Here is a 13,229-nt window from a genome sequence, read left to right on the forward strand (position 1 = left end):
TTCCCCTCCCCACAACAGACACCCTGTGAGGTGGGTGGGGCTGAGAGAACTCTGACAGAAACTGCTCTTTTTCAAGGACATCTGTGCCAGAGCTTGTGGCTGACCCAAGGTCACATCAGCAGGTGCAACTGGAGGAGTGGGGGATCAAACCCGGTTCTCCCAGATTAGAGCCTTAACCACCACACCAAAAATGAAAGCAGGTACTCGGGGGATAAAATCCAGTATGAGATAGTGTATTTCTTATTCACAGAGGAAACCTACAGTTATGCAAAAAATCTGCACATCCCAGTCTGCAGAACAAAGGATCGAGATGGTGATCACCCAAGTCGTCACCATGGAACCATAAAAATAATCAGGGACAAGGCCATGTTGTCTCTGACTGACCAGTGTCCCATACTGCGAAGGCTGCTCGGTCCATGGTTCTGAAAATTCACACGTGAGGGACCTTTAGAAAAGTTAGATGGTTTGGAATGTCAGCTGGTTTCATAATATTCGGTGTTTTGGATAAGAGGAAAGCATAAGGAGACTGTCAGAAGGCTTCTCTGAGGCCTGGTTCCCACAGGCTCAGTTGATTTTGTTGCTGGTGATTACGGAACACTTGAAAAACAGGCACTGAAATATATGAAGTAATGCCACTGGAAAGCATTGGACTTGAGAACATTTGAGAAGTAAGGGGAGTTCCGTCTGTGGAATAAGAACTGCGCTGGCCCATTCGCGAATGCAAGTTGTCACTGGGTGGTGCGGTAATTCAGTGAGGCGCAAGCGTGTGTGAACCAGCCTTAAGACAAGGAGGAGGACTTTTATTCCTGTGGGACTCAGATGCTTCCCATATACATATTTGGTTGTATAGTACCATCGTATACCACTAGACTGCAGCTGACAACCTCCAGGAGACATTGGGGGAGGCGAGGCCTAGTAAAAACTGGAAGTGACAACAGTAGACACTCTGGAAGTTATAAAACCTCTATGGCTTTACCACAGAGGTTTTGTATATTCTAGCGCCTCCACGATGTCACTTCTGGTTTTTACAGGAAATGATGTCAGCACATTGGTGCGTGCTCCATTTTCACCTCAAGCGTGGCAGGCAAAGCAGCAGGATGCTAAGAGGTGTCCCACTATAGCAGAAGGCCTCGCATCCCTCCCGAGAGGCCTTCCCCAGATGGAACAGGCTCTTTGTCTGAAGGCAGGGTTCTTGCACTAGTAGACGGCTCCACACTTAGCTAAGCAGCAGCCAAGTGCGTGGCCAGTTTGTCCCTGGAAAAGGGCCATATTGCTGCCCTTCTAGCCCCGCCCCATCACATGACGGAAAGCTGGGGTCATGGCTGCCTGCCTCTCTTAGCCATCCTGTCAGTGGTTGCTTTTTGCTGTTGCAGCCAGGGGTGATCACCCGCAGGGCCAGTTGGACAAGCTGGAAGTGACAGGACCAAGCGCTTGACGTACTAACCAGCCACCAAGCAGCCCCTCACCACTATCCACCCTACAGAAGAAAACACCGGGTTGCTGATATTTTAAACATCAGCTACAAAATGCAGTAAAGCCCATCATTTTCTTTTTTAAAAAATTTTCCAACACTTTATTAAATACAAAAAGACAGCTTTAGAATCAAAAGACTATAATAGAATAAATTGAACTTAGTTACCTGATCCCCCCCCCCCCCCACACACACACACACACACAGAGTCTTCAGGAATTTTCCAAAATTGAGTTTGTTTACAACCCTGTCAGCACGTCAAATTGAACCAAAAAACAAACAAATTGGAAGCCAACGCAGTTTCTTTAAAATATGTCTTGTACTGTATGTAAATATTTTTTTTTTAAAAAAGGAAAACTGTCACAGAAAGTAGGCATAATAAAAATTTATTACATCTTTTCTACTCAATACGTTGTTATAAAGAATTCATATTTCGTACAGATGCAAAAAAAATTACCCCTTTTAATATATATTTTTTTTAATGATCAGATTCTATCCCTAAATCTGCTTATGTGGAAGTAAATTATAAGTAAACATACCCAGGATCAGGCCTTTTGTAATTTAACACTGCGAGGTCTTTTTCTAACAAATTTCTTTTTCCCGTTAATTTTTATATTCCACAAAGGGGATGTAGTTGCCTATACATTTAGTGGTCCTAAAAATAATTCAGTATGTGTAACTTCCCCCCCCCCCCCAAAAAAAGGCAGTTTGTTTAGGTTGTTAAGGATGTGGTAGACATAATTTTAATTGCACTGTAATATTACGTAATAAGGCATTATAACCTCTGGGAATATCACAGAGAATATTAGAGGAAGTGCATAATCGACTGGGAACATCTACTCCTCAGACTGTCAAATCCTGAAATGTGGATTTCTTCAGTGCCATTTAGAAGGTGGCACTGGACTCTAAATTTGTCATGCAACAAGATGATGTTGAAGAAAATTCAACACCAAGCAGTAAGTTGTGAGTTCAATTGCCTTGTTTATTACAGTTGCAGGAAGACAGCAAGAAGCATCACCTTGAAAGGGTTACAGTCTCCAAGCTCTTTAATACTAACTTTAGGTGCCATGAGCGATCTTAAAACTCAGGAGTGAAATTTTCCACACGGGACTTTCTGCTAGTATTCTCAGCAGCTGGCTTTCAACTGCTTCAAATCATTTCTTTCCAGTAGTGTGGTTGACCAGCCCTCTGTTATCTCTTCAGCATAGCACCATTTCCTTTTCACCAACGTGACCTCTCCATCCAGCCCTGATGGGGAGACTTCTGCTGACTTGACATGCCTGAAGTCAGGCTAAAAAGCATTTTCTTAATGGCAGTGTAGTGTTATGACCACCATCATCTCTCTTGGACCCCCAAAGCCACTCATTGGGTCTGAGGCAACCCCCTGGGGTGCTGGTAGTACCCCTCGGGCTCACCTGGCTCTCAGTGTTTCTGGCCAAGTACACTCCTCCCATCTCCCCTCTTTTGTTTGCTGACATACCAGCTTCCATAGGTAAACATTGAGGGGTGGAGGTGGTGTTTTTACCAAGAAGGTTGCGTACCCCAGATCTAGGCCTGTGATCTGCTCCAGAGTCCAATGCTTGGCAATGAGAGGCAGGTCTGCCCGATGATCATATGAATAGTACCAGAGGTTACATTCAGAGACAAGGTACTATGATAGAGACATGGTTGTTGTGGTATACGTAATTGTTATTTTTGTTCTGCTGTTGTATCTGCCTAAACATATTTCACTGGGTTTTGAAGCACTGTCATAAGATGCTAAACCAGAGATCGTAACAGGTCCCTCAGTGGCTATTAGCCACAAGGTATAGATGGAACACTCAGTCTGGGGCAGTGATGGTTTGTATTCTTGGTGCCTGGGGGGCCACAGTGGGAGGGCTTCTGAAATCCTGGCCCCACTGGTGGACCTCCTGATGGCACCTGGGTTTTGGCCACTGTGTAACACAGAGTGTTGGACTGGATGGGACATTGGCCTGATCCAACATGGCTTCTCTTATGTTCTTAGGTCAGAAGGAAAAAACTCAAAGTGTATGTTGTACACTTTTATCGTTTCACCTGCAGATCTCTGACAAACTATTCTTTGTGAACACTAATCCACTTCCTGGTATGCAGAAGATTTTGCATTGGCGATAGAGATGTTATCTATCCATTGATTAGAAGTTTATACTTTTAGTATTGGTTCACCATTGTTTAATATTCTTATCTATCTCTAAGAGGTACTGAATTAATTTTGTTTCCACTGACAGCAATATAATTTTAATGTAATGGCTGGGAACTGAATTGGTGATTGGTACAGACAGCACAAAATTTTATGGGTTTAGGGGTTTTTTCCCATATTCTAGTGCAATAGTTTTCTAACCAGTTGTGAGTAATTACCAAATTATCAATAGCAACCTGACTAAGGATTTGCCTGATATGCCGTTCTGCTGGGGCACTTTCTCCCATGAAGACAGATCAAGATAGGTAGCCTTGTTAGTGTGTCTGTAGGGGCAGAAAAGAGTCCACTAGCACCTTAAAGACTAACATTTGTGGCACAGGGTATGAACTTTTGTGAGTCACTGCTCACTTCTTCAGATACAGTTAGGTCTCCATCCACTTTAAAGTTAGTTCAGTTATGCATGTTCATCATTCAGTGTCATCCGTTTGGGGGGGGGGGGAAGCATCGCATTTGACGTGATGTGAAAACTTTTCTGTTGCTCATGATCCATGACAGCCATTTCAAAAGTCATTCACAGATGCATGATTGATATTGCTTGTCTGAACTTGATGATGAATATGCATATGTGAACACACACCCGAAGAGCATACAGGTGTGAATTCATCCCGAATGGACGAATTGCCTCAACTAGAAACCAGAGATTATGAGAAAGTGCTATTTGTGTTGTTTGATTTGTGATGTCTGTTTTGGACATGCGTGAAATGGCTGACATTTGAATGTGCATGTATGAACTCATCCTATCGAGGGTTTTGTATGAACATAAGAAGTTCCAGGAATCCGTGGAAGAGGGTTCTGTACTTTGAGTGTTCCTTCTGGAGTCCCTGAAGACTTTATGCATGTTTGATGTAACGTACATGAATACTTTCCGTTTTCTCCTTCCAACTCCTTGTCAAAGATTACTGTGTGCAATCGGTTGAAGAGTCTCAGATTCTGAATCAAGGCTGGAGTGACATAGGATTCCAAAGGCAAGCCCAGGAAAAACATTAAATGTATTACAACCTGCTTAAGTTGTCCTGAACCAAGTATGTCATAATCTCCCAGAGATCTATGACTGTAAGAATGGAGAAAATACTAAACTGAGTTGATATGTAATTACTGAAGAAAGTGTATTGATAGCCCACATTGGGTATAATGCAACATATGAAGTTTGCAAGTTGCTAACTCTTTGATGTACACTATTCCTGTGCCTAGGATTGTCCTGCGTGTTGGGAGAAGTTTTGTAGCTGGACTCATAACTGAATAGGAAACTGATTTGATACTAAAATCTTTCTGTGTCCAGTCTGTATTCTCCTTCCCCATGTCTTTTCCTCGTAATGATTGTACTCCACGTTAAGTTCAGTATGAATCAGGACATCATCCATCATTAAGAGCAATACAAATTTTATTTAACATTAAGTAATTTTACTCAACACTGGCTCCCAGTGGAGTACCAGGTCAGGTTCAAGGTCTTGGTATTGACCTTTGAGGTCTTGAGTAGTCTGGGACCTGGGTGTCTTCAGGACCGCCTCCTCTGGTCTGTCCCCCGAAGAGCTTTACACTCTGCTGAAAACAACTTATTGGTGATCCCTGGCCCGAAAGACATCCGGCTGTCCTCCCACCTGGTGGTACTTTCTGCCAAATGACATCTGTGCTCTGTGGGACCTGATGCAGTTCCCTAGGGCCTGCAAGGCAGAGATGTGCCACCCACCAGGCTTTTGGTTGAGGGCAGCGACGGGCACCATTGTGACTGGCATGCCCCCCCCCCTTCATGCTTTCTCCCTACCTCTCCTGTGAGGTGATGACACAGTCTGAAATCTGTTGTATTAGCGCCATTTGAAAAATGGGTTTAACAAGTGTTTTGTTATGATACGCGTTTTTATTATGGTATGTGCTTCTATTGTTTATCGCTCAGAGCCCTGAGTACTGAAGAACTGGGTGATTCATAAATCCAAATTATAAATAAAAAAACAACACAGAGAGATACAGTGCCCAGGATCCAAAGATCCACTGAACTAAATACATGTGCCCCAGAGTGCTTTGGGCTCAGAACCTCCCTGTATGCTGCATGGTGGGGGGAAACCCACACAGAAATCGACACTTTTTTCCCCCTCTTTGTAATATCTAGAAAAAGCCCAATGCATGACACCATACTGGCTCAGATCCTGAACTTCTCTTCCAGTTGTGCATCATGTTCAATTCTTGTGCAACATGTGCAGGCTAGGCACTTTCTTCTCATGAAAAGCATAACACTTCTTTGTGAGTAGGAAGTGCCTGGCATTGGAGGAATGCACTGGGCAAGGGGAAGAAAAGTCCCGCACCCCAATCCTTGTACTGTTTGCTGCTCTGATCTCGTGGCTGGTTATGTGATGAGTGAGGTCATCACATCATTTTATGTTTACCTTTCTAGACATTACTGCAAAGGGAGGGAAAGAATCTTGAAACAACAGTAGCTCTGTTACATTCTACAATGTTTGGTTAAGACTGTAAAGGAACGGCCACAGCAATTCCTGGTACGTCATGGGGGATCTTGCCGTTCGCAAATAAATGTCCAAAATCCCACTGAGTGAACACAAGCCTTTGGGCTAGCCCAAAACAGAACTATGAATCCTAGCCTACGTTCATGCAGTTGAGATTGGGAATATTCATTTTGCAGCGTATTTTTATTTACACGCGTATGCAGCGCTTACAGGGCACTGTCTGCACTCACAGGGAATTCACAAAGTAGCTGCTATGTATTTAAGGAGCTGTTTTCCACACTGACCGTTTGAACTGTTTCGGATTGGCCTGTGTCCTCTCGTTTCAGGACTGCATCGAGCTAAGTAACCCGTACTCTGGATCAATGCTCCCTCTAAACTGTGGAGTCTTGTGAGCAAAAATTCTACCTCGTGAGCTGGTGGCATTAAAGTTGTGAGTGAGCGATTTGGCCGCTGCACAAATCAGTTTGCTCTGGAGCCATCCTTCCTGAGCCAAGACAGAAATGTGTGAGCCGGAGGCTAACAAACTGTGAGCTAGCTCACACTAACTCAGCTTAGAGGGAACACTGCTCTGGATATAGCCTTCCCGAATATATCACTTGTTGCCATAGATTGGGAGACATCTGATGTGTTTAAGCTGTTTGGATAAACAGAGGCTGTAACACTTTAGTATCAGTTCAACTGTCATGGCTGCCTCTAACAAATATTGTGAACTGGAGTTCATTGAGGAACTTCTCTGGCATTTCCTCCACCACTGTAGGGTTCTCTGGGGCGAGGAAATGCTTAACCATTTCAAGGCTGCAGTATACATGGATCCCAAAATGCTTCTCACTCTGTTATGTCATCCGTTTTAGATGAAAATGTCAATGCACTTCTATCATAGGAAATCTCATTAAAATTAGGAATATTTCCTTGGAAAGGAATGATACAGTGAAACCATAGATATGCCGTTGGGTTGGATTCTGCACCTACGAGACGGATTATACTTGTAATACAACGGAATAAGCTTAAACGGTAAATGCTGTCTTATTTTGGTTGTTGCTTTCCCTAAAAGACTTTTACAAATTAAGTCGCCTTTTTATAAATCTGCATCAACTGCCTGTCTTTGAAGTGGTGATAGCCAGTAACACAAATCTACATGGTAACACAGAGTAACAATTGAGGTGGTTTGTGGGAGTAGTATAAGAATTATCAGTTGCCTCTAAATTGATCATTCTTTAATCCCAGAAATTAAATGCTATTTTTAAAATTTTTGGTGGGAAATCAGCAATATTTTTAAATTGTTCACATAAATCTATTAAGATTTCACTGTAAATAGTAAAATAACGAATGTTGAAATTTTTGGAATAAATCCCTCAAAATGTGCAATTGCCTGGGACTAAATCACTTGAGTAAATCAAGTTCAACCCAGAGACTGTACGGTATGAATATCGTTTAGATGTCACATATGCTGAATTCAGCCATCACAATGCCCAGTTTTGCCTTGTCCTTCTCCATGCCTCACAAGGAAATCCACGTCGAGAATCTGTGGAAACAAGGAGGTTAAATGAAGTAACCACACTCCCCAATGTTGGCGAGATGCTTTGAACTAGTATTGTTTAATCTGAAGGTTGGGGGAGCTGAATGCCAGCATTTGCTGAGGTGTCACTTAGGAGCTGCGGTGGCTGAAGTGGTTAAGACGCTGAACTGCAGGCTGTGGAAGGTCAGTAGTTCAGCAGTTCAAGACCCGGGTGCCACATGATGGAGTGAGCTCCCGTCTCTAGTTCCAGCTCCTGCCAACCTAGCAGTTCGAAGGCAAGAAATTGCAAGTAGATAAATAGGTACCACTTCAGTGGGAAGGTAACAGCGTTCCGTGCGCCTTGGTGTTTAGTCATGCCGGCCACATGACCGTGGAAACGTCTTCGGACAGCGCTGGCGCTTCGGCTTTGAAATGGAGATGAGCACCGCAACCCTAGAGTCGGATTCGAGCAAGGGAACCTTTACCTTTTACACTTACCACACAATATGCATTTGGCAAGCATTTGTGTCATAGAGAGAAATAAGGTACAATTTCCTGTCAGGCTGCTACAGATGTGCAAATAATCTATTCTACCATTTGCCTGAATTCTGGGGTTCTAAAACCCACTTTATTTTCTGTCTGCTTTTCTGCTGACTTTCATCTATACCTACTTTAAGGAGGCATCAAAATCCCCCCTGAAACTTCTGCATTTCCAAGAAGCTTTAAACTGGGTTGGCTTAGCATGACTTTGGGTTGGAGCCAGCCATCTTTTTCATTCAATCTTGTACAATCGCCCTCCTTTCTAGGACCCCCCGTCCCACATAGCTTTTGTCCATGCAGGTCCAATGAGTCCCAACATCTGGCGGTCAGAAGACACCCCAATCCATTAGATGCCTGGATTATGGGGCCTTTAATGGCTGATAACCAGAGGGTAAGAAAAATGTAGCCTTCTCCTCAGGGAATCCTACACTTTTAACTGCCAGACAAAAGGACCAAATGACATAAGCGACTCCATCACCAAGCAGATTCCAGTGAAGTCCAGCTGGGAAAATCTAATACTGAACAGAACTAGGGAAATGGCCTTTATCACTTAAAATGATCTGTGCAGGATTGTGTGTTGCTGAATCCACTGACAGTGGCTGGCTGCCTCTTACCATTGCATCTTCTCCCCTAAGCGGTGAGGAGCTCCAGCGGGAGAACTATATTTGGTCAATATAGCAGAGTTTGCCCAGTCACAGAGACAGGATATTGCGTGCAGTGAACAAATCTCCCAAGAAGCGTATTGCAAAAGTAAAACTTACATTTATCCAAGTAGATTAAACTCACATTCAGGCTGCAGTCAAAAGGAGAGAAATAAATCTAACAAACTTTCCCTATCACAAGTGGCCAGATAATCCAGATTCATATGCGTGGGAGTATGAGGGTGTTGCATTTACAGGAGAGACCTGGAGAGACATGTGACTCTGTGCAGAGCGCCATGTGAAGAATGGGGGAGAACAAAGCGAGAGGATGGGGTCAGAGGGCAGCTCCCAAAGAGAAATCCCATTCAAGGAAATGACACGTACACAGACTGATATACCACCACCACCACGTCCAGGCATGTTGAGACACTCCAATAAGAACTACCCAGTTTAAATAAACAGGTGTCTTGTGAAACCCTAAAGACTAACAAGATTATATTGCCGCATAAGCGTTCATGAACAAAAGTCCACTTGGGCAGATGCCTACGGAGAGATTTTTGCTACGCAGACCTAAATGAAGTTATGAAGAAGGGTCAAAAGGTCATGACAGACAGGCCGTGAAAGGCAGTACAGGGCAGGAGGTTGTCATGTAAAATTCATATGTGGTGAAGAAAAGTACAGAGACCTTTCACAATCGCACTCATCAGCAGTTTCCCTGATTTTGCTGAGCTAGATAACACTGGTCATATTTTATTCCCCTTTGCTGCGGCAATCAACACAGCAAAGAAACATCTATGTTCACAATGTGAGCACTTCAAAGAAATATCTGTTTTCAAAGAAACATTAGTCTATTTCCCCCCATAACACACATCCCTACGCTTCATGGACTAATAAGGTAATCTGTCTGACCTACCTATAGGTGCACTAGCTGAGCGGCACCTACTTTCCTATGGGTGTGATGTCAACCACTGGAAGATTACTTGTAAATAGCAATGCCAGGTGGACAGGACAAATGGCATGCACAACATAGAAGAAGAGATTGGATTTATACCCCTCCCTTCACTCAGAGTCTCAGAGCAGCTTTCCTTTCCCTTCCCCTCCCCACAACAGACACCCTGTGAAGTAGGTGGGGCTGAGAGAGCTCTTTCCAGAGCTGTCCTTGACAGAACAGCTCTGACAGAACTGTGGCTTGCCCAAGGTCATCCAGCAGCTGCAAGTGGAGGAGTGGGGAGTCAAACCCGGTTCTCTCAGATTAGAGTCCACGCACTTAACCACTGCACCAAACTGGCTCTCTAGAAAAGAAGAGATTGGATTTATACCCGGCCTTTCACTCAGAGTCTCAGAGCAGCTTACAAACTCCCTCCCCTTCCCCTCCCCACAACAGACACCCTGTGAGGTAGGTGGGGCTGAGAGAGATCTGACAGAAACTGCTCTTTTTCAAGAACAGCTCTTATCAGAACTATGGCTTGCCCAGGGTCACTCAGCAGCTGGGAGTGGAGAATCAAACCCAGGTCCCAGATTAGAGTCTGTGCACTTAACCACTACACCAAACATAGGGATAGATTCACATGAGTAGCCATGTTGGTCTGAAGCAACAGAACAAAATTCCAGTCCAGGTGGCACCTTTAAGACCAACAAAGTTTTATTCAATTTATAAGCTTTCATGTGCATGCACACTTCTTCAGATACACTGAAATGGAAGTTATCAGTTCATACATATAAGTAGAGGGTGAGCAGCAATTAGCACCCAACAATAATGAAGATGTTTAACCGATTAAAGGGCCAAACAGGAATAACAAGCTTAGTTTATATGGTCATAATTTGTTTGGAATTAATTATTGTGGAAAACATAAATATATCAGAATTGAAGGTTGATGTGTAATTGTGTAATGCCGAGAGTAATTAACTGAGACCCTGTTATTACACTCCATTCGTCTCCTCTCGAGCATGGAGACAACATAAGGAGCTATCCTAAACAGATCTAATCATAAGACCAATATCATTCGGTGAAACTTAGGGGTCATTTCGTAGAAAAAGAGGTGCAGGAGCTCATTAGCATAACTTATTTGCATATGCCACACACCCTGACATCACTGGAAGGCAACACCCACCGTTCAGGCTCCACTGGACTGTTTTGGATTGCTAGCTATTGGGGGGGGGGGACGTGCAGATTTGCCCTCACAGAGGAGGGAGAGCTTATACCTGAAGGCGGGGGGGGGGGGTCTGCAGGGGGGCCTCTGCAACTTACCTGGCTGCTTCTTGCTCCTCGTGGCCCAACTGAAGGCTGCTGGGAGCGGGGCTTCTTGGGCTCCTTACTGCCGGAGCTCCGCTCCTGTGCGCTCCCGCAGGAAATGACCCCTGGAACTTACTGCCACTCCCACCCACTCCTACTTTTGGCTTATCCACATAGCCTACGAGACCCAGCACTGCATAATGGTTAAAGTGATGGATTAAGATCTGGAAGGTCCGGACTGAATCCCCACTCTGCCGTGGATGCTTGCTGAAGGACCTTGGGCCAGTCATCCATTCTCAGTCTAACCTACCCCACAGGGCTGTCATCAGGATAAACTGGAAGCAGGAGAATATTGTAAGCGGCTTTGGATTCCCACTGGAAAGAAAAGCAGGGTATAAATCAATAAATCATAGTAGATGCACCAACTGTGCATATTTTATTTTCACAACTGGAAGTACTGCTTATATTGAAATATTTAGAGCCAGCGTGGTATAGTGGTGAAGAGTGGTGGGCTCTAAGCTGGAGAACCGAGTTTGATTCCCCACTCCTCCACATGAAGCCTGCTAGGTGACTTTGAGCCAGTCCAGTTCTCTCAGGACTCTCTCAGCCCTACCCGCCTCACAAGGCCCCTGTTGTGGGGAGAGGAAGGGAAGGCGATTGTAAGTTGCTTTGAGACACATGAAGCCTGCTGGGTGACCTTGGGCCAGTCCCAGTTCTCTCAGAACTCTCAGCCCCACCTGCCTCACAGGGTGCCTGTTGTGGGGAGAGGAAGGGAAGGCGATTGTAAGTTGCTTTGAGACTCCTTAAGAAAGAGAAAAGCAGGATATAAAAACCTACTCTTCTTCTTCTTCTTTTTAAGGGTTCCAAAGTGCAGAAGGACAACAGATGCACATACAGTAGTGACAATGGGCTTAATACACTTAGGTGGTGATGGAGGGCTACCAGTTGTAATTCTGCTCCTGCTTTTATGGAGGATGGAGTGGAGTTGTTTTCTGTTGCCCCAGAAGGCCAGACTAGAACTAATGGGTTGAAATTAAAAGGGTTTTTGGCTAAATATTAGAAGAACTTCCTGATAGGCCAGTTCTCCAGTGGAATAGCCTTCCTCAGGAGGTCGTGGGCTCTCTTTCTTTGGATGTTTTTAAGCAGTGGCTTGATGGCCTTTTGGCAGCAATGCTGAGTTTATGAATTTAGGCAGATTGGGAGAGGGAGTCTGGCCCTTTCTCATATGCCCAGGGGATCGCCACTTTGAGGTCAGGACGGAGTTTTCCTCCAGGCCAGATTGAGCCCTGGGTCCTGGTCCTGGAGGTTTTTTGCCTTCCTCTGGGCATAGAGCAGGGGTCACTGGGGGGAATGTGGGGGGGGTGTTGCTGTGAATTTCCTGCATTGTGTATGGGGTTGGACTGGATTACGCTTGGGGTTCCTTCCAGCTTTAGGTATCTATCCCATCTTTCTGACAAAGCACTGTCTTTTTCTAGTGCCAGATGGCAGGAATAAAAGGAAATTTGCATCTTCTGAAAGTTCTCAAGAGGAGCCAGACTCACCAGATGCCACCATTTGGCAACTGCAAATTTTCTCACCCTATCCACAAATGTTTTTTTTTAATTTTTAGATGTTGACTTCCAAAAGACACACAGTTTTGTCCCATTTTGATGATCCCCAATACCAACACTCCTTAGAAATATACCAGTTGTCTGAATTTACCTTATGACTGGGTATCAGGATTTCCCACCAGTCCTCAATTTTTTCTCCCCCCTGGCATGCTGGAAAATCTAAACAAGAGCAGAAAATCTAAACAGGGAACCGTGTACCATACCACTTTCTCTACATCTTGGCAGAGTGAGTCATCACTTCTCGATTTTCTGCCCAGTAACTGGACTCTGCCGGGGTGGGGGGGTGGTGGCAATTCTGAAGTTACCAGATGCACAGGATATTGGAGAGAGGTGTGTGCAGTAAGAAGAGCCCTGCTAGATCAGAGCAGTGGTCCATCTAGTGCAGCATCCTGTTGCACACAGTGGCCAACCAGTTCCTCTGGAGGGCCAACAACAGGGCGTAGAGGCTGAGGCCTTCCTAAGAACATAAGAAGAGCCCTGCTGGATCAGAGCAGTGGTCCATCCAGTCCAGCATCCTGTCTGACACAGTGGCCAACCAGTTCCTCTGGAGGGCCAACAACAGGGC

The sequence above is a fragment of the Gekko japonicus genome, unplaced genomic scaffold (assembly GCF_001447785.1).
Source record: "Gekko japonicus isolate JY-2015 unplaced genomic scaffold, Gekko_japonicus_V1.1 scaffold847, whole genome shotgun sequence".
Classification (NCBI taxonomy): Eukaryota; Metazoa; Chordata; class Lepidosauria; order Squamata; family Gekkonidae; genus Gekko; species Gekko japonicus.